Source organism: Eutrigla gurnardus, assembly GCF_963514095.1.
Source record: "Eutrigla gurnardus genome assembly, chromosome: 16".
Classification (NCBI taxonomy): domain Eukaryota; kingdom Metazoa; phylum Chordata; class Actinopteri; order Perciformes; family Triglidae; genus Eutrigla; species Eutrigla gurnardus.
In genome coordinates this window covers 8051624-8072141 of record NC_139927.1, presented here as the reverse complement: position 1 = coordinate 8072141, position 20518 = coordinate 8051624, and the positions used below count along the sequence as shown (strand labels likewise).

The 20518-nt window shown below is 43.0% G+C and overlaps 1 protein-coding gene across 4 annotated transcripts in view; it reads left to right on the top strand.

Moving 5' to 3' along the window:
- daam1b (dishevelled associated activator of morphogenesis 1b) overlaps positions 1–20518 on the top strand; it is a 40497-nt gene continuing 19979 nt past the window's right edge. For 2 of the 4 annotated variants that reach the window (XM_084030015.1, XM_084030012.1), the window contains exon 1: positions 13002–13160. The gene's annotated coding sequence lies outside the window, so the exon portion shown is untranslated. The other 2 variants (XM_084030013.1, XM_084030014.1) reach the window with 2 other exon arrangements.

Below are 20518 nucleotides of genomic sequence, written 5' to 3'. Positions count from 1 at the left end.
GACATCACGAGCAGCTCGGACCAACCAGTCTGTTGAATTATCTCCGTGGCCGTCCGCGTTTCCTTCTGCTTCTTTCTGCTCACCTGATGAGCTCGCGGACGCCGAGGAGAATGCCCAGCGTGACGAGGTAAGAAAGATGTCGGTTCGGGGGACGAAACTCCGGGCTCGTAACGGAGGGCAGCGAGGGCAGCGCGAACAGCCACACCGGACCGTTTGGTTGCGTTGTTGTCGGTGGTGGTGACCTCCGTACCGGTGTGGCCGGTCAACGACAACAGCCATCATTAACGTTCGTGCCGCGGCGAGTTTTTACCGAAGCTTTCTTTGTTGAGTTCTCCGGGCTTCGGTGACCTGAGGTCGGGTCGAGTTGGGAGACATTTGCATCTCTTTTGCACGTTGTTTTAAGTTTCTCGTGTGTGTGTGAGTCTGTGTGTGTGTGTGTGTGTTTGTGTGTGTGTGTGTGTTTGGGGAGGGAGCTGACCTGGTTCACAGGCGCGTCCAACGACTAAAAACCACAATGAAGCTATCCAGGAACGACGGTAGTCCGGTGGGGGGGTGGGGGGACGTCCGGGGTCCCAGAGAGGATCCGGATTCGGGGTCTCCCGGCAAAGTGAGGGGAAAGTCATTTACAATGCCGAGCCTCGATATAGAACGGTTCTCTGTGGTCATTAACGCCTCGCAGATTTATGTAACTCAGTTAAGGAGGTCAGGTCATCTATTTTATAAAATCATTTGGGATCTTTACACTGAGATAATAATAACACTGCTCGTGTTTTTGTTTTATTGTTCTATTTGTTTTGTTTTTTGATATTATAGGCAAACAATAAAGCTCATAAGAGTTATAACTGAATAGTTTATCAGCTCCAAACCACACGTTTTCAACTGTAATTTGTCGCACATCTTGCCCACAGTCCTTTAAATCACCACATTTATTTTTGTTTCTAATATTAACATCGATAGACCTCAGACATACTATAACAACAGCTTTGTTATCACTGTTCTACAATTTCTTATTAGAAAGAGTAAGCTGATAACAACATAAGTGCACTATCAGTGAGTCTGTAATCACAGGTCCTCTAATTCGCCTTTACAGATTTCCGTGGATTAAGTTTTGAGCCGTAAATCCAAGTTTTATGTTGACATTCAGGCCTGATCGTCTCTTCACATGTCCCAGCGCCCCATTGTCGTCTGCGATTGATGCATTAAGTCCAAATGCAGTTGCCTCGGCCCCTCATAAAGGTGTCTGGAGCTCTCAGACATACGATACTGTTCACCTGTTATGAGTTAATGTTCACTTTTATCGCTTCGCCCGAGGAAGTGTTATGACTCAACTTTGTGGAAAGCCACAAAGTTACAGGTCAGTCAGAAAAGAGCAAACGCAGAGATTATCACGGACATAATCATTCCAGGCTTACCCTCAGTTAGACGCTTATCAGAAAAAGGCTTGCATTCCCGAGAATTAAAATGCTCTAAATCATGGCGGGGGCCTGTACGTGCTTGTAATGGGCCGCTGCCTTGTGAGAGGGCTTACTGCTGTGGTGCGATCCTGCAGACGTTGTTTTCACTGTAAACACGGGAGAAGCCCTACGTGATGCGCCCCGTGCTGTTATTTTGTCCACAGTGTTAATGCTCAGACAGGGAGTTGGCTTGGATACAGATCGGCATTGACAGGGAGTTGACATTTGAATCGCGTGCCTTGTTTTTCTCAATAGGTGCAGATGATTCGTCTCTGTTGGAACAGCGTGCTGTCCCGAGTTGTGTCCTATCTGTTCAAGCCTGATCAATATATCCACAGCCCAGTGTTTTTGGCTGATATAACACATCGATTAGATCTGTAAATGGCAGTTTCTCAACAAAGAATCCCACAAAAGCACCACTTTAAGTCGCCAGATGAGTCATTCAGCATGAAAACATTCGCTAAAGAAATCGTATAGCAACTAATACCAAAAACAACCGATTAGTTGACTAATCGACTGAGCCGTTCATGCTATTCATAAGAAGGAAGCCTTTCCCACATATTCCATTATTCAAGTTAATTTGTCATAGACCGATATCTTAAATAACAACGTTAACACTTCTTTTATTTATTCTGTAGACAGTGAGTGTTAACCTAAAGTCCTTATTATGTCTTCCTGCTTGACAGATCAGCAATCACAACAGGCATCGCGTGTACCTCGACGAGCTCGTGCCCTCTGTTAGTTCAACGTATCAGCTGCCGTCATCTTTAACAATCATAAGCACATTAACTGACTCACTCCGGCGTGGCTTCCTCTTCACCAGAACTGCCTTCGGCGACCGCAGCCTTGTTTTGTTGGCACCGGTCGCTGTGTTGACGTCTCAAGCCACCCCGCCGTTGTCAACGCGCTGCCGTTGGGAAACGGGAGTTCGACATTGTGACTCAGTTTCAGTTGGCACCGGTGGAGACCTGGAGCACACATCGGCCCATTGTATTTGCTGTGATTCAAGCCGCTCTATTCTTGCATTTCCTCAGCGGTGACCTATACGGCAGGCTACAGCTTTTAATGGTGTTTCAGAAAGTAAAAAAAAAAGTCAACTGACATCAGAATGTCAGCGAATGGCTTTAGATAATCGATGCAGCTGGCAGACCATTCCCAGGTAAAACGTCTTCTTTGCTCCACACAGCAAAGCACCGACGTCAACCATAAACATTTACAATGTATTATAGCTGCTCTTCTGTCTCTCAGCACAGACACACAGACACTGAAGCCCAGGGAAGTAGGTTAATGAACTGAGTGTTACGTTACCAACCTCCCTACCAACCTCCCTTGTTGGCTCACATTAAACACTATAGAGTGAACGAGTAAAAGATGGCACCAACAACAAGAGGGGGAGGTATAGACTTAATTATATTTTTTTTTATGGTGGATGTCATTAAGGAGTGGCTGTAACACAGCTGAGCCCCTAGAGCACCATATGTCGGCATGGTTTCTGTTTACCATGGTGGCATTATAGAGGTAATGAATGAGAATAATTAAAATGCACATCCTTATTTAATATGTCAGTTGACAAGTCAGCTTTCTTAATAGCGTCCGGGGCCATATTATATTATAAATATGCATATAAATGATGTTACTACTCCTTTCATGCACTGTGGAAACCCTTCCACGTGCATTAGATATGTGTTAATGTCTATAATTACTGAGGCTCAACCTTTAGTGGTTGTTTAAATGGCTCATGCTGCATGTTTCTCATCTCACTCCACACAAGGGCTCGGACAATATGACGATGTACTGTATTCTGTGAGATGATATAACTTTGTTTTTCCTTTCAATGTCTGAAAATAATGAACATTTCCAAATCCTTAGCATTCAGAAGCTGAAGCCGGAGAATTTTTGTCATTGTTGCATGATGACACATGTTAAATTGATTATGAAAATAGTTGCTGATTTTTTTTCAGAGAGCGATGGCGAACACTTCCTCTTGGTTTGGTATTGTTTCCTGCTGGTGTCAGAGCTTCATGTTGTCCAGATCCAGTGCTGTGTGTGTGTGTGTGTGATGTGTAGTGGATCCTGTGGGATAATCTGTGGACCTGCAGCGCTCTGCCGGCGCACCACAACAATAGGCCTGTATGGATGTTTGAATGTGCCATTCTTTGTGCGGTGTGCTTCACTTGGGCCAGACAAAAGCTTCATTTAGCATCCCTTCTCTACCGAGGCCTGCTCCGTCACCATAGCACCCCTGCCATGCCACACCCTGCCCCCAGTCTGGCCCGGATTTGCACTTGTCCTCGCTGTTGGGACAGCTGGGCTTAGACAGCCGTTGTTGGCCACACCCAAGACCCAGCCTCGCATTGTGAGGATTGCTGCTTTGTCGCCGAGCTGACACCTCTCGGCCTTGCAAATTTTAATTTCTAAAAATTTGAGTATTGTAAACCAACTGCTCAACCAACACCTTGAGTTTGATGGAGAGCTGCTAAATACAGTTCTTATAGCGTTGATGTTTCTGCTAAAAAAAACCTTATATTGCATGTATTGCTTACCCTTTAAAATAAGTTGCCACTAAAAGCTTGACTTTGAGTATATTCTTCCCCTTTTTCTGTAAAAACGCCCAAATATTCCCCTCAACATGAATGTTGGTAGATGAGTTTGAATGCGTACCCAACAATTGCAGCCTGCACATCTCCTCCCAAGACCACTGACTCTTGACCTTTGTGATTGTTCAGAGGTCAAGGGGCAGTGCACCCTGTTTCCAGCTCAGCCACTCAGCGGTGGCAGATTTTTAATTAATGGGCTTAACGTTGACAGCTTTAACACCCTTTGGTGAGTAATTGATCCTTCATGGCAAGTCATTCACTGTTTCTCAAATTTGTGTTAGCAATAAATAAAAAAAATGCATCACCGCTAGTGGATGATGTAAAATCATCTAAAATGCTTGGCACAGAGTTAGCCTCCATCCAGCGAAACCTCAGCAGTGTGATTATGAGGTGTGTTTTCAAAGTCCAGCCCTGTCACTGTTGTTGCAGCACAGACTCATCTCCACCGAGCAGACTCCCTCCAGAGAAACAAGCCTTGATCTGCAGCGGTTCTATAACTGGAACTGGGTGACCCACGAAATTATTATTTTTGGGCCAATCTGAACTTGTTGCAGTTGCAGCCCTCAACGGCACAGTACAGGCTGCACTACTTCTGATGCCTGCAGAGATACTTTTCTAAAGACCGCTCTATGATGTTAGAGATGCAGCAGCACCGAATACAAACACGAGGTGCAGTAATTCCTGTTTTAGCTGTGATATAAGCAGGAATTCACCTGAGATTTCTTTGTTATGTCTTTATTATTGCAACTACGTATTGCTTTTATTCTGCGGGAGAGTACAACAGTAAATCTGTACAATGACAAATGGCTTCCCTTGGGAAATATAGAAGACCACATTACAGAACGACTGAGATCTCCTTTAAATAGACATTAACAGAGGACAGAGCAATCAGTGGTTTTGTGCATACTGAGCTGTAATTTTCACCCAAAGCAAAAAGATTAAGTCGTCTACCCGGTTATAAATGCACTCTAATAAACATTTGAGTTTTTCCTGGTTGAGTGCCTGTTATTATTTGGAGTGACATAATTGTCTCAGGCTGTTACAGTACGTCACATGACAGACGCTGTAGTTATACTTGCTTGCTCGGTTTCGCTCCTGACTGAAGCCTTCTAATCGCTTAATGTTTTTCAGCTTGTGTAGTTCCTTAATTAATAGCCCCGCTTTGCTTTTCCTGCTCAAGATCGCCGTCCAGTCGTAGTTAACCAAGTTAGAAAAGTGAATGTGCTCTCGTCAGACTGAGAGAATTCAGGCAAACCTCGGATTATCATGACAATGAGCATCAAAATTAATCACTTGTGAGCCTCAGCCGCAAGATGTGGAAAGAGTGTAGCCATGCTGCGGTTCAAACAAAGGGAGCGTGTGGGTCCCGTACGTGTGCGGGGAAGTCCCAGAGCCGAGATGTTGGTTTGGGTGGATGGGAGGGGTTTTTATGGCCCAAGTGGGACTCATGTTTCAGTCCTTTACTCGCCTCCATCCCCTTTTGTCTAGGTCACATCATTAATGTTAATTCTCAAAGCGGAGAGCCTGGAAATAAGACCCTTTTAATGAGTTTGCAATTTTGGGGCCCTCTGTCTTGTTGTCTTTGTTGTTGCAGGAGAGGTTCCAGCTGGTTGGATGCCAGCATTTCGTTTGACAGCCAATTGTGTGCACTAGTCATCAGTTCAGGCTGCTACTTGCACTTGTAATAACGGCTTGATCGCCGAAAGCTGAAGCATGTTCAATCAAAGCTCATCATGCTCAACACGGTTACTTAACCCGCATGAAAGCATTTTAAACGGTTAAATAGAGGTCAGAAGACTTCCTGTATCTTATCTCAAAAAGGTGATGATTGTGGCGGTATCCGGGGTGCAGGCTTTTAACACGGCCAAAAATAAAAGCTCAACTCTCAACGCGATGACCTCACACATCACCAAGTTCTAATTGCGAGCCTTAAGGCTACATATTAATGCTCTCGATATAATAAAAACATTTTAGGATTTAAACGATCACATGGTTTCGCAGAACATCCGCTGCATCCTGTTTGGTTCATTTCTTCAATTGAGATGCCAACGTGTTTCTCCCCCAGACACAAACCAAAGCGTGTCTAACAGGCCTCCGAACAGCAGACAGATATCAGATTCAGCAGCGCGACTGTGCCAGAACACGGCATGCTTTATCCTGCTCTTAAAATGCTGCCCCACCCTCCAGAACGCATGCACAAGTTCTGACAAGTTGCCAAGCAAAAGAGCAAAGCCAGAAAAATAAGTTTAGGCTATATATTTTTTTAATCTCCCCCCCCCATTCATGAATCCATGCAACGTTATTAGTTCAAGAGTTCACAACAGCACAGAGTTGAATTCTTTGGACCTGATCATGGATGGAGTTCACTTTGCAAAGTCCTTTGCCTAATTTATGGAAATAAATGCAAGCTTTGTTTTATTCGATTCTCTCATTGTTGTTTGTGTGCGTCCTGAGCTGAGATGTCGTCGGTGTTTTTACTGTGGTAATGCAATTTCCCCTTAACTGGGTTGGCGTCTCTGGAGCCGGTAATTGCAGTCATGCGCATTCTTATTGAATTTGTAGATTGATTGTTTAAAAAAAAAAAAGAAAAAAAAAGCACCTTTTGTTTTTGTTAGTCGTTTTTGTTGTGAAGCACATTTGTGACTCGTTACAAATGACATTCATGGAAGTAATTAAACTGAAACCGCGTTCTCGTTCGTTCCTGATGCGGCGCATCGATGGTTCGGAGAAGTTTTCCTTTTTATACCAAAGACAGCCACAGTAGCCACCTCCTTCCCTCCAGGACCTGAAGGTGTCCTGGTTTCTTTTGGGTTTTAGGCTGCTGCAGCGACGAGCAGGTTCCCACAGTATAACATATCTGTGTGATAACATTACTGTAGGAAAGTCATCAAAACAGCCATGCAGTCAGACGAAACCAGCTGCGTCAACAGCTACATGTTCCTCAGGAGTGATTGTATTACAGCTATTGGAGGCAACTATTGTCCACGTCCATATTTCTTTCTTTTCTCACCGTTATAACTGTTATACTCGTACCGGTGTTGTGATTTGGAGGTGATGTACTAGAAAAGCTTTGTCTTTCAGTTATTTAGCCCTTACTTCTCTGAGAATTTTATGGATGTTGTGAGTTTCTAGGAGAATGACAGTGATGATAGCAGTGTGCAGTTGCCCTGAACAGTGTTGTTTGTGAATATGATATCTGAGAGGCCACGGGGCAGAGCCTGTCAGGTCGATCCTGTTAAACAGCAGGTGTCCTTGTTCATGTCCCCAAACATCCTTTTTTTTTTTTGCCGTTTGTGTTTTGGTGTCATTGCGCTGCCAAGCCCTTGGTTTAGGCTTCCCAGACGATTTTCCTAGCTTTTAATATTTGGTTTTGGCTTCTCGGGTCTCAGGTTGTTTTTCTCTGCTGAGATTATGACACACTCTGAGATAAGCAGCTTGTAACTCAACCATCCAGCCATGCAAGATGGCAGCATATACTGTATTTCAGCCTGGTTTCATCCTATACTCTGCCTCTGTGTCAGTCAGTCAGGCAGCCATGCGTCCAGCTGGATATAAATCTAGTCTCACACCCATGTTGGCGGTCGCAGACGAGGCTGAGACCTCAGACCTTTTCACATGGATTTAGTCTGGCGAGCTAATTCTCAGAGCGTCCATGTGTGACATTCACTGACAGCCATACTGTGTTTTGAAGCTGTCTTCACCCGCGGAGCAGACTGGGTACTGATTGGCTTACGTTGGATTAACGTTACGGTTTGATTTCTTTGTTTGTTGTACGTTACCTCTCCTGTAATACTTTGTTATCTCTCTGCTGAAATCTTTAACCAGTTTTTTCCCCTCCGTGCAGTGAGCTTGGCCTACATCTGGACGGATCAACCAGTTAAGCCACAGCCTTTCAACCCTCACATTCTGTCAATCCGTTACAAGCACGTTCACTGCAGCTGCAGCCTCTCACTTCATGATGGTTTTGCAGCAGGGCCATGGACTTCTACTGAGAACGTCTTTTATCTTTGGATCTTTAAAATCCTCAGGTTGTTCTGGGGATTAATCAATTAAAATTGTATAAATCTATTTTACAAATGAGAGTTAAGGAAGTAGATATAAAGCATGTAGCATTGTTCGGTTTACTCAAAATGGTGAGTAACTTCTTTGCATGTCAAGCACACGTTCTACTATTTTACATTATATATTATACATTTGTTTCAGTACATAATCCACTCTAAATGTGAGATCATTAACTGTTTGAGAGATGATGAACAGTCAGTTTATATCCTTGTTTTATACGATTATTAGGAGCAAACAAACTACTTGAGAGCTGATAAAACCCAGATACTAAAGATAATGGGGCTATTAAAATGTTTTATTATTATTATTATTTGGGGTTCACTAGTTGTTCTAGTTTTCCAGACTTGGTAAATTAGAGAAAAAAAGAATATGCCCATTAAAATCTTGTATTGTCCTAGAAGGTTATTTCAACATTCTCTAATGTTTCTTAAGCTGACAATGAACTAATAGGCTATCTATCACAACTCATCCAAGATAATTAAATTGCCAAAGGGCTAAAATATGTTAAGGGTCATATTAATGTTAAGTAGGTTTATGTAAATGGTTAAGAGCAGTTTGAATAAGCTGTTCTTGTTCTTGTGCACACACAAGTCACATGGTACATACAGGTTGGATGACATAACGTTGCTTACGTCCTATCATATTGTAGAACCTATCTACCTAGCACGTTGCTAAAGTTGACATGTAATATCTAAGCACACAAGAGATGATTCACAGATGAGTTACAGCCAAAGCACATCTTTTTTATCAGGCTCCCACAGAGAGGAACATTTTATTATATGGTGTGATTCCTGTCTGTTATTACCAGCTTCATCATCACTGAAAATATCCTGGAAAAGTCGTGGAATTATGATTTCTAGAAATGATGATCCATGACAAGGAGTAGAGCCTTGTCTTTAAGTTTGTATTCAACAAAATACCTTATTATCTCAAAGAAATGGACTGAAACGAATGTGAACGTGACACACATATAAACTTGGCCAGTGGATTTTTTCTCCATCTACCGGTCCCCTTGGTCGGCGAGTCAAAAATTGACTACAATAGATAGAGGCTCAGTTGTTCAGATGATGTGAATTAAGAGAAAACATGTGGCCACTCCAGCCATGGTTCGTTGAAAAGCCTGGCTCTCTCTGCTCCTTGTATCCCATCGTCTAAACTGTAAAGTGTTGTTTCCTTACTTGGATTTCCTTTTCACGTTTTGCAGTTGCTTGGCTGCGTTGTAGAGATTAATGGATGCCGAACGTTGCATGGCCCCTTATGGGATGGACCTTTCTATTCCAGGGGGTAATTACAAGCTTTCCAGAGGGTGGGTAAAGACCAGTAGGACCTTTTTTCCAATCCTGGCATTTAATTTGTGAATGTTAGGGACTCCTGCAAGGGAAGGGCTGCATGGGTGGAATTTATGGATGTCGCCCCACCCTGAACGAAACATATGCACGGTGTCGCCCTGCTCCCCTCCACCACATGATACGAGCCATAATATAGTGTTCCCCCTTCACACATTCCTTGGCACCAGTCGGAGAAACCGTTTTTTTCTTTAATTTAAGGTCTGTCAGTCACGATTCTTCTAAAAATATACTTATCATTAGATTGCTGTAGAACTTTATGACTTTTCCACCGTTTCTATCAGTTCCCGTGCTTGTGGCTTTTGACCCCATGTTTCACACTGTAAGCAGAACGCTTAACATTTCACCAAAGTCCTTTTTTATTTCCTACATTACCAGAGAAACTCTGTCAACAGGCATGTAGTCACAGCTGAACTTTCAGGGTCACCTAACATTTGCAGTCAACCAGATTTCCATGCTTCCTCGTTTCACTGGTGATGCATTGCAAACTGATTTCCGACCTTCAGCAGCTATCAGCTTTTAATTTCATTCTTGTCAGTCAAATATCCCAAAAGCTATGTTTGGAGAGTAGTTTCATCTACTATTAGGGGCCGAAGGCATATGATTTTGATTGTGTTTATCTTTTGTTATGCCTCGTTGTGCCTTGTATTATGTTGTGTAGCCAAGAAACCCGCTATCGCCTGTTGAAAATCAGGCAGAAAAGGGTAAAGTTGAGTTTTGCCTGGTTTAATAATTAACAGAAAAGTGCAGTAAACGGGTTCACACAAACACCTCTTTTAGGCTAGAGTTTCTGTTGTAGTAGAAAATGTTTTGCAGCTTTTTCTTTCCTTTTAAATGTGAAGATTCAAACACCTCAACTCAGTGCTTTTTCAGTGTTAGTAGTTTGAGTATTTTCTCTTTCTGCTGGTGGTGACAATGACCTTGTCCTCATACCTTACACATGCATCTTATATGGCAGATTGCCGACAGAAACAGCAGAGGTTAGACATAACAGTATGTGAGACGGAGTAACTTCTCTCTCAACCAAAGAGGCCAAAACACAGATATGAAAATGGCATCACCTCACAGTGAACCATCCATTTCCCGTTGTACGTACCTGGTGCCCTTGAGGTCACCAAAACATCATTCCTGGCTTTTATTGACACGGATGATCCATCCCACCAGAACAGAAGCCCTTCATGAGAACAGGACCTGCCTGTTATTCCAGCTGCATGACATTCTTTATAGAGGCAGCTACCCAGGACCGCACTGTGTCCACTGTTATCATCTCATGACTACACCGGCTCGTCTCGCCACTGATGTCTGCAGCACCAGAACTGTAGATAAACTGGTTCACACGAGCCCAGCTTCTTGGATCCAACTACAGTGCAGTCTCAGATACGGCAATTTAAAAAATCAAAGCTGAGCGCTTTCGAAGATTGTATTATACGAGCTAGCATGTGACCGAAGTTCTCCAGAAATCTCGATGCTGCAGTCAACTTTATGCGCTGGCAAGCGAGAGGCAGCTGTTTGAAAACTTTGAAGTTTTAATAACACCAAAATCATGTAAAGTGACCATAATAGTCCATAATCCTTAATGGAAAGTGGTTAGTTTGTGTTATTTTATGGTTAAGGGATGAAGCGAGGCAGCATTTCTTTATACTGAGGGTTCCAGAGTGCTCACTCACATCTGGGAAGGAACATTTCAGAATTTTGCCTTTAGGCTTGATTTGCGACTTCCTTTTGGCAGAGAAGTGTCCAAGTCCAGGCTTTTCTGTGGCGAGTAGTGTAAATCCATAGTGGCAGTGACAGTCTCAGTTACAGATAGTGGATACTCGGCTGTGTTTCTGCCACGTTTTCCTGATCGGACAAAAGCTGCGTTGCGTAACAAAATGTAAAATAAAAGCACTATGCCGTTTGTTAACATGATACCCCTCTGTAACACTGACTCACCGCAACAGCAGGAAGTTAATGACAGAGGTGACACTTATTCTGTCAACACCTGCACAGAACTGTCTCAATAGACGACTACTCTTCTCTTATGAGAACATATCTGATTCTCTCACTCTCTCATGTATTAATAATTAAGGAAAAAGTAGTAATTAGCTTGGAGGTTATAGATTCAAGAATTACCTGAGGGTTGAATCTCCACCCCTCTCACATAGTCCAACCAATACTGTAACCTGGACATGTGTCCTGATAATTTTGTGTTTTTGTCGATACCAGCATTAAAAGTTTCCTGAATGTTGATAAAACTACTTCCAAATATGGAAGATCCTGATTATAATCCATAACGTTGATATGATATGGGTGAAAGTTTAAATGAAGAATGTGACTCCTGAAACTGGTGTTACACAATCAGCTAGAAAGACACTGTGGGAACTAAAAAAAACACTCGAGTGCACTCGCGGTTGTACAGTGGTGTTACAGAGTGATGCTTCTTTTACCTCATAAACAATATGGTCGAGTACAGAGTAGACACTGGCTTGCAGAGAGCACACAAGCCCATCAGAAGCCAAGTTTAATTGTTTTCATCTACTTGCTCACAAATTAACGTTAGTCAGCAACAGAGGATATTAACTGTTTTTCAGTTTCACTTCAACATTTCAGATAAAAGGAGGAGTAGAAAGTCTGTTGATGTCAAAATGAACCCCAGAGATTTAGCAGTAGTTGTTTAAAGGGGGTTTCTGTTGACGATAACCTTTGGTGACTTGTAAAACTGTACATTTGTGTTGCATTTTCTTTTTTTGATGAGCATTCTCCACAGGAAAATTGCTGACACATTTGTATTATTTTTGATATGGTCTAACTTATCACTATGTTGCAATGGGGGGGATGTTTATGGATGTTGTGAGTCAGTAATTAGCTGAGATGCAGGAGGGATGCTTGCGCTGTAAATCATGTGGGAGTGTCTGGGATTGTTTAGATTACAATCCTCTGGATATTTGAGCAGCTGTCTCATCGTTGCAAGACTGTTTGGATAGAATTTATATGGGGTGTTTGTTTACGATACAGGATTGTAAGTAGCTAAACCCCTTGCTTTTCTTTCTTAATTCAGGTTTTTGACATTTCTGCAGTATCCTCATGTCACTCACTACCACTCCACCCACATTAACACCACACGTGTTTCATACCTTGGCTTTGTTTCCCTCCTGCGACTCTCCAAACAAGCCCTCTCCAAACAAACCCTAAACAAGTTGACCAAAGCCAGCGCAGAGGATAGGGGGTGAGCTGGGCGGCGGCCACAGCTCGGCTGCATCCTATTAGGAATGGGAGTGTTGAAAAGGGGTGTGGCCTGGAGCCAGTAACATCTGTGCCTGTCCCGTCTGCCCCCACTGCATTCTGCAGAGAACGGCAGATAGAAGGAGGTTAGGGAGGGAGCGGATACGCCGAGGAGAGAAGTTCACGCCGGCCAGCTTGTCTGTTTGCACAGCAGCTCATGCTTTATGGCAAACGTATCCCTCGGTCGCTCCTCGTGCCATTTGAGGAAGAACTGCCTCCGTCTAACTGGGATTTTCCTCTCACGCTGATTTTGACAGCCTCTGGGATTCAAGGTGCTTATTAGCGAACTACTTTGAACCTGCGTGGATTACATACCTTTTGCGCAGGAAATGCCTCGCAGTGTGTTGTGTCTTTCTGTCGAGAGTGCAGAAAGCTGGATACCGCAGTGAGTTGTGGATATAAAGGGAATGCAACAAGAGGCGAGCCCACTCGTGGACAGGGTAAGACGAGCTCAATGCATCTGCCTATTCTACCCTGTAATCAAATGAGTGCAGGGAAAAGGAGTGCAGGGAGCTGAAGCCGGCTGCTGATTGGAATGTGTGTGTGTGTGGACTGCATGTGACCGGTAGATAGTCCGAGGCTATCGGCGTCTCTGTGTGTGTATGTGTGTGGTGTTGATGAGGGGAGTCGGGGCTGCTGGCTTGCTTTATCACTCTCCAGGATACAGGCTGGATTCCTCTCACCAAGACGTAGGTGATTTTGTCATGTCTGTCTTATTAGGAGGTGGTGGTGCGGAAAAACGGTGTTGCCCTAGTAACCGGGGGAGGGTGGATGACAGGATGCGCCGATCAGACCCCGGGGCTGATTTTCGTGGTGAGAGAGTTGTCCTGTGTATGTGGGGAATGCCCCATAATGACAAGGCTGGTGTGGAGATAGGGTGAGGCGGTGGTAGAAATATGTGTACATGCACAGAGGCTACAGGCTGCTACCTCCCACCAGCTTCTCTCTGTGGTTTGCCGTATGAAGCCCGTTATCAGTGTCAAGTGAGTGTGTGAGGAGGAGAGAGAGAGAGAGGATGGCATACTTCTTTTCCATGATGGAAGGGGCGGAGTGCACATAATCAGGTCAATGAAAAGGAAAGTCACCTTGAGCAGAGAGGGGTCTGCTGCTCATTCACCTCGCTCATTTCCTGTCGCTGCCCATCCTTCTCAGGTTCCACCCTTCAGCTTCTCCCGAGAGGATGGAATGCTCCGCATCTCATGTAAATACCATCCAGTCTGATCTGACTGGCTGACTAGTCTCCGTCGCTCTGCAGGATTTCACGGTGCTGCGGAATGAAGGCTAGATTTTGCCCTGTAATCCCTCATGGATTTGTTATTTGTTTTCATCCACTGAATTAGAGAGGCAATCCTATTTTCTCCCCTATAAACATCCAGACTAGATTAAAAAGGAGGGTAATGTGCGGTGGAAGGGGCCTATATTAAATCACCCACCCACCCCGGCTTCCACCGGTCACCCACCGCTCTGGTTACCATAGCAACTGAGGAAGAGGTAGGGATTTTTTTTTTTTGAAGGACAGGCTGCACTCAGGGTATCCTGGAAGAGCTCTCAACGCTCTCCACGCCTCATTATTGATGATCTGAGGGATTATCTGTTTTACTACTTAGAAATAGATTTGTGACTAATATTGGACTGTGGTGCACATCTTAATGTTTGGTGCTCCTGCTCACACACACACAGAAGGAGATCATGGTGACGGCTGTTGGTGATTTATGATGGTTTCAGTTGTTCAAAGTCACCTATTTTTGAGTTTTCATTCCCTGCTAATTTATATTGATGCATATCTTTGAACAGTTAACATCTTTAGTGTTGATGGAAGCACAGACATTACCTAGATGACACTAATTTGATGACTGGACTCATTGCCCTCCATTTCTGCTGATGGGTCAGGATATTATTGATCCTCCGCTTCAGTGGGCTCCAACCTTTATGACCTGAAGTCCCCCCTCCATGTCGTCATTTGAACTGTTAGAATAAACTCTCTGCATGTTTAATTTCATACTACCAAATAGATTGGCAGAACCTGGAAGTTTCAAACATTTATGCAGACTTTTAGCGTGTCTATGCAAATTATTTATCCAACACTTGTGACTTTCACTGGAATCATATCGTGATAAAATCATATGTCAAGATATCACGATACATAATTTGCCAACTTTTAGGTGTTTCTACTTCTCTGCTTGCTTGCTTACTCGTTTTTATGCCCTCTCAAGGATGCTCCTTTCGATGAATCTCTTATAATGAAGTCTCATAACAGTTAATTCTCCGGTTGAAATGATGAATACTAAGAATTTACCAAACATATGCTCACTCACTTTGTTTCATTAGATTCAACATTTACACTTGTTAGGTGCCACGCACGTGGAACATCCAATACATTGTGGAAATTGTAAATTAATATAACAACCTTGTAATTTATGACCCAAACTTGAACCTGTATGACTAATATAGATCATGAAGATGAAAACTAGGCACCTTTTTGCGATGTCAACATCTACGCTACGTGTTAAACATGACCTTTTTTGTTCTGATTTTTCACAATCATGTTACAGGGCTATTTTTACACCAAACTGCTCTTTTTTCAATGTTTTGGCTCGCAGCCAACAAACTGAACCCAGATGACTAAGCTGCAACCCTGGCAGGGATATTGTCACATATTTGAGTAGTCTCCTTCTTTGCCCCGAGTCTAACCTCCACTTGAAGGGTTGACCCGAGGAAGAATGCTAACATGTTGAGAGTGGGGGGTTGGAGAGTCTGTCTGCAGAACCAGTTTGACAACCTTGCCTGTGGAAAGAGCAGCAGCCTTTAACCTGCTTTTTAATCTCTGTCCTCCCTACTTTTCAGCCGCACACTCCCCAATCCCAAATGTGCATTTTTTTTTTTTTGCTTTCTGCTATTATTCATGCGTGAAAGAATAAAAGGGAAATTACGTTTTCAGGTGTGGGACAGTGAACAGTGTTGGATAACATTCGGTTTGATCTCCTACAAAAATGTTTTTTTCATTTAATCTGTCACCCTTGGAAATGAGATGATCATGCATTCACAGATTCATTTGGGGAACAGATCTCCACAGATATGCACACATGGTTCTAATTCTATGCAAAACATGCTACTATAATAATATACCCCTCATCAAACCGACATATGGTGGGTCTGCCAGGAAATGGACCATCTCTAAGCTTTTAAATCATTGCTGCAACCCCGAAGGAAAAACTTGTAAAAAGGCAGAGGGTACCACAAATTAGCTTCAACAGTGATTGAATCACATTGAATCGCAACAACAACAATTTAATTGACAAACATTTATTCATCAGCACAGGCTTTGCACAACTCTTTGTTCACGAAACACTGTCGGAGCCTCAACATGAGGAACGAACACAGTAAGTACGTCAGCTTGCACTGATCACTGCCTTTATCTTCCATTCTGGATCGGTGATGACTTCTGATCAAATCTAAAACCTTGACTATTGAAAACAGGCATGGCTAGAGATACAGAGGCTTGAACTAATCTGAATCATCGCAGTCTGTCTGCGACAACGTCTCTGGATGAAACGTGTGAAGACCATGAGTGTATTTAACGAGGAAGGATGTGGAAACCAATTGGATTACCTCTATGTGACATGGCTTAATAGGACTCCCTGCTTTCAGTTACAGCAGATACTGCCATGTTCATGTGTTGGGAACAGAGTGCAGAATAGCTTTATTGTGTACCATTGAATGTTATGTTGAATATTACAGTTATAGTGGTCTAATTTGGGAAAAATCTGGTGTAATACAACATAATTTTAGATGTTTTGTACCGTCAGGATGAATAAAACTCAAAGGTATTTAATTAAAGATTATACAACGCAGACAGCATTTGCAAATCTTGTATCTTGAACCAGAATGTTTTACTTTCATCTTAATAGATGACTTCTAAATGACTAATTTCAGCTTTTTATCTTATTAGTTATAGTTTGTTTGATTCCACAGTCAATAATCATTTTTGTTTTAGCAAAAACGCAGTAGAAACACTGCAACAGTGTCTTCTCACAGAAGTATGTTGTCATAAAAACTGTGAATAAAACTACCACACCAAAATAATCGCATTACATTTCAGCATAATCATGTTTTCACAGCTCACAGTAACACTGTCACAATCCACTGTCTCTACATCAAAGTCCTACAACATACTAAGTTTTTGAACCCATAACCGTGTAAAAGAAGAGACATTTAGCATCAAACGTATCAGCCGAGGGAAGAAATGCTTCCTTTGTCCATCTCTGTGGTGTTATCCCTTTCTGTGCACTCTCTCTGTATGTTAATCCGGTAATCTGAGAGCCACTTCAGTACTACTCCCTCAGCCATGTGACGTTAATGCTCCCGAGGCAAGGCCTTTGTCATATCTAGACACAGGATCCTGTAAGGTAAAAGCACACGAGCACAGGGGCATCGGAGCCGAACGGCTCCGCTACTGTAACACCGCTGCTTTCGCACCGAGGACTGTTTCGACGGCCCTCTGTCGTCCGACTGATTGATTCTAATCTCCTCTTAACCTGCCAGTCAGCATTTCTATCATGGCTCAGTTATTTTTTCTGAAGAGCGTCCAAGTCTGCGCGTGTTTACTCCTTGTGTACTTGGGGCGCCATTAAGTAATTGGCAGAACGAACGCTGTGCCTGTTATCCAGCTGTGCAAGACAATTGGGCACCGCTGTGCCGTTTGTACCATGGCTAAACCAGAGAAGATTAGATGATGCCGAACACCACGTTCAACATGAAAATAATTGCCAAATAGCTGCCAGTTTTCAGAAAAAAACATGGGTCAAGTTATATTCAGTTACCAGTTATCAATGTTGGCTTTGAGAAAAACAGTAGGGAGATCTGAGTTTTTCTGTATCGGTGAAAAAAGCAGTTCATGTTCTGTTGCTTTGAGAAATGGAGACTCCTTTATTACTTGTGACGGTTGTTACTATTGAGCATTTTGTGGTTGACTTGAGTCAACACAGTTTGGAGTTTCACAGGTTAAGCAAACGCTCCGCGTCCAAACACAGGGTTGGTGATTGATTTTCAGCAGGGCTGCTCCGAGCTGAAAGGACTAGCATTAGACCTCGCTGTGTGACTCCTGAGCCTTTTGTTTGCAGCTGTCCAAATTGATCCAAAATAAATGACCAAATGCAGTGCACAACCATCCCGGGGGTTTCCGAAAGTCCAGGAACCTTTTGAGTGAAGCACACTGCAATCCCCCCTCAAACAATGAGCTCTCTTTTTTTTACACTTTTATTTTTCAGTGTGAGAAATACTGTAATGCAATGGAGTGGAACAGTAACAGTGGCAACAGTGTCGAGCTGCTTTGCATTCAAAATCCTGCAGTGAGATGACCATCAAATTGCAAATCTGATCCCGGTCAAATCCTAAATCGGAAAAGAAGATTAAACTTCTGTGCACCAAATGCCTTTCTGGTCCGCCTATAACACAGCTGCAGTTATACTCTGTACAACACAAGCAGTTAACAGTATTTACATATTTTTATTTATTTTTTGTCATTAGGGCTAAAGTGTGTTCCTGTGACGGGAAGATTAAAAGCATTAATGAATTTGTGTTGTCCTGGCTTAGAGAATGGTATAATGTTATGTGGATAATAATTTCTACCTAACCTTTGCACCCAAGAGAGACATGTCTGTATCTTTTTTTCTGAACAATGCATGTTGATCATAGTACCTGTATCTCAATTAAAAAGATCATTTTTTTTATTGTCCTGTCCCAACAAACGTTAGTGCTGCTGATAGCCATAGCAGCTGGAGATATCAAAAATTAAAAAGTACATCTCAGTGCCAGAAACTGCTGATATATGCCAGCTGGTGCAGAAGAAGGTATTTCACACATCTGCTTTCAATACACTACTGTCCACTGTGTTCCCTCTCCAAGGTTGGATTCCTGCTGCAGTTATAAGTGGAACTGTTAGTATTAATAGATAATAAACCAGCTTTGTTGAAGCCACCTGTTTATGACAGCAGTTAATTTACGACGGACTGCATAATAACTTATAGATGATCCATTTTTATTTGGTTTGGGTTTGGTTCAGAAACAGATTTGCTGTTATTATCTGTTATTATCTGTTTCTAAGTCCTTGGATACCACACATTTCACTCAGTAGGCTGTCCATTTTTAAGGCAATTAGGATGATGATAATGGAGGACTGTGGCAGTGTTGGATTGGCTTTTGGTAACCATCACTGTTGATGCCATTCAGCCAATAACATAGATCTTGAAGTAAGCCGTAACAGTGGAGTTGGCTGAGTAGAATCGACAGAACAAAATCCAGAAACACAGAAGAGCCCTGAAGATGTCTGGATGAAAACCGTCAGATCATCTATGAATTCTTGCTCTCTGCTCTTCATTCCTCTTCGCACATGTTGAGTAACGTGAGTCTCTCGGTGTTTAGCTTAAGATGCTCCTCTCTCTGCCTCTGCCTTTTCTCCAGCAGACCTGACACTTCTGCAGGTTTAGCAGAGAGAGGTCTTGGGCAGGCACCATGCACGGGCTCGCACTCACTTTACAAACACTGGGATTCTTTTTACAGTCTGGACTCGCGCCAGGTCACCCGCCAAACCACATGGTCACGACAACAACAAGGCTATCCAAGGATAGAAATCTCCTACAGACAAAGAGAGGAGTGTATGTGTGGATATGGGTGGGCGGGTTTAATTATTGGATGTGTATGAATGAAGGAGTACAGAAAAGAATCTACAAAAGTCATGATGTTTCTCCACTAGAGTCTCGGGAGTTGATTTATATCAGCATCAACAGCATTCTTCTTGATTATGTGGAAAGTTCAGCTGTTGTATTGAATTATCATCAACTTAAGAGACTGTTAACATTTCAAACATGCCTACTACAAGGGTCATTCCTGGAAATGAGCGTGCATTCTGTTAACTCTCTATGCTCGGACAGCTAAAGACTTGGTTTGACTGCGGGTTGTACATACTTGTTTTGCATACTTGTTTTGGAATTTGAAGTAGCGTGTGTTTCTTCTCAGTTGGAGCGGGTGACAGTGAAAGGTGTTGTATGGGTGTTGTTCGGGGTCACAAAGGCTCACCTGGCTATGAGAGGAATGTCCTCTTGTTCCAACAGGCCTCTGTTATGTTGGGAACCTTGACCGTGTGACAGACAACCTCCGGGGGGCTAATGTCAGTGAACTCAGGCTCCAGAGGTTAACAATTACAGCACTAAAGCAAAGTCTTAACTGTCACAGTGTGCATGTTTAGCCCATGGATGTATAAAGAGAAGTGGATACGGCGTTTAAGGCGGGACCCAAAAAAAACGTCCAAGTTTAGAATCCAGATAAAGTTATTCTGATCTTTTGGCGATCTTCTTCATACTTCTACACCTGCCTCCTTGATCCAGCCAATCGCACCATGTGACTACCCTCCCCACATGGCCGAGCCATGGCACATCCGCAGGCTGTGGACCCACGCTGTCCCACTCTGGCTCACAAGTTTATACAAAGTTTACAGCTCGCTTTAGCAAATGGAAAAGATGGGCCGCATTGTGGACTAATATGGTCAAAGAGGGCTTTGAATGGCTTCTTCCCTTCATGCTAGAATAGATGGTGAGCGTGAAGCCAAGCAGCTGCTGCTGAGGCCTCTGGTAGTCTATTTGGAAAAGTCAAGGATGTGTCAAAATAAATACACAATCCAGTGTATTAGTAAGGGTGAGCTGCTGTGTACTTTATCCCATGTGTGGTCATTTGGCACCTCGTCTGTGAAGTTCACTATACACTTATGGGTATATATTTGCTGTCTTTTTTAGAAAAGAGTGGA